Here is a 2,500-nt window from a genome sequence, read left to right as displayed (position 1 = left end):
TGTGTGTGTGTGTGTGTGTGTGTGTGTGTGTGTGTGTGTGTGTGTGTGTGTGTGTGTGTGTGTGTGTGTGTGTGTGTGTGTGTGTGTGTGTGTGTGTGTGTGTGTGTGTGTGTGTGTGTGTGTGTGTGTGTGTGTGTGTGTGTGTGTGTGTGTGTGTGTGTGTGTGTGTGTGTGTGTGTGTGTGTGTGTGTGTGTGTGTGTGTGTGTGTGTGTGTGTGTGTGGTGTGTGTGTGTGTGTGTGTGTGTGTGTGTGTGTGTTATGGTTGTGTTTCCTGTCTGTGATAAACATAAGGCAATACAATAGTGAAATATGTACGAGAAGAACAGAAAACAAAACACTCACCACGAGGAAGATAAGGAAGATGAGGAGGACGAGGAGGAGGAGGGCGAGGGCGAGGAGGACGAGGAGGAGGAGGAGGAGGAGAAGGACGAGAAAGATGATGATGATGATGATGATGATGATGATGATGATGATGATGATGATGATGAGATGATGATGATGATTGATGATGATGATGATGATGATGATGAGGAGGAGGAGGAGGAGGAGGAGGAGGAGGAGGAGGAGGAGGAGGAGGAGGAGGAGGACGAGGACGACGACGACGAGGAGGAGGAGGAGATATGATAAACCTTAGATGAAAAGGACCATGCATACCTGCATATACTCATGGATACACATTGCATGTGTATGGTCAGTACATGCGGAAATACACAGTTGATAAGAATGTAGATAACTAGATAGATATAGATATGGGTATAAATGCAGACACGCACACATTCACATCCCCCCTCTCTCTCTTCCCCCCTCCCCCTTATCTTTTCTACCCACCCTCATTTCTCTTCCCCCCCTCCATCTTTCTCTCACTTTTTCAAACACCCTTTCCTTCCTCACTCATGCAATTTCCATACAACCTTTTTTTTCAGGCCCAACCCCATTTCATCACAAACCTGCAACATCCTGCAACATCCTGCAACTTGCAATAGCCTCAACGAATCTTGTTGCCAACACGTACCTCCATATGCACGCGTGGCGTCTCTCTGCTGAAAGGTGATTGGCCAGACAATTATTAGTACTTTCGTGATATCAGGCAATAAATTTCGCCATTAAGATGTTTGTATAGGGACTATTTCTTATATTAGTTTATGTTGTGAGGGGTTGCGAAAGGTAAACAAAGTTTTTGCAAGGAGCTCCAGTTCGGGGGTTGGGCGTCACGGAAGGGCCCTACTTATTTTATTATATATATAATATATATATATATATATATTTTTACAGATATATATGTGTATATATAGATAATAATAATAATAATATATATATAATTAAAAATTTTTAATAAATATATTAAAATTTTTTATACACACACCATATATACATAGGACACACACACAAAACACAAAAATTTTTATTTTATATATTATTTAAATTTAAAATTTATAATAATATAAATATTAAAATTTAAAATTATATAATAAATATTATATATTATATTATATTAATATTATATAATATTATATAATTATTAATATAATTTAATATTATTATTATATATTATTTTTATAAAATTTTTTAAAATTTACATATTCTTTTTACTTACCATTTATTTTTATATCTCTCTCTCTTTTATATAAAATTTATTTTAATAATATATAATTTTAAAAATATAATATATATTATAATATATTTATGTGGGGTTTTGGGGTGTGTGTGTGTGTGTGTGTGTGTGTGTTTTTTTTGTGGTTCATGTCTGTATAAACAAGGAAATTCAACATTGAAATTTTTCGAAAAAACAGAAACCCAAAACACCACCACGAACCTGGCATCAGGCACAGACGACAAGTTTCTTCAAGATTTCCGGGCATGATGCTAGGGGCGAAGAGAAAACATCAGGGATGTTTTTTACTTACTCTTCCGGGGCCACAAGGATCTCAGGAAGAAAAGAAAAAGATCTGGATTTGATCGAGGATTGAAAAAGCGCTAAAAAGGGTGTTGTGATATATGATATATATACTTGTTGTTTTTTTTAGTAATATATATTATATATTTATTATTTTTATAATAACAGTGGGGGTTTGGGGGTATTATGTTTTAATTTATATTTAATATTTAATTATATATAAAATATGAATTTTTTAAAAATTACTATTCCTTTCACATACTGCGTATTGTATTTTTAAAGCTTGCATCGAATCAGCGAGGGCACGAATTCGCTTTATCATAAAGATTTCACGGTTTATCGTTTAGTCTATGGGTCTGTTTGTCTCTCTCTCTCCTCTTTCTTACTTTTATGTTTATTACCTCATAAAGGTTTAAACCCATATTCTTTTCAAAGGGAAAAAAAAATAAATTAAAAGAAAAACAATATTTTTGTTGGTGGTGTTTTGTGGTGTTGTGTTTTTGTGGGGTGTGTGGGGTGGGGTGTATGTGGTGTTTCTGTCTGGGGGGGTTTGTGTGTTATTTTTTCAGCCCTCAAAAGGGGAAGGGAAAAAGGACTTCAAAGCG

The sequence above is a fragment of the Penaeus chinensis genome, chromosome 6, assembly GCF_019202785.1.
Source record: "Penaeus chinensis breed Huanghai No. 1 chromosome 6, ASM1920278v2, whole genome shotgun sequence".
NCBI lineage: Eukaryota > Metazoa > Arthropoda > Malacostraca > Decapoda > Penaeidae > Penaeus > Penaeus chinensis.
This window is presented reverse-complemented; position numbering follows the sequence as displayed.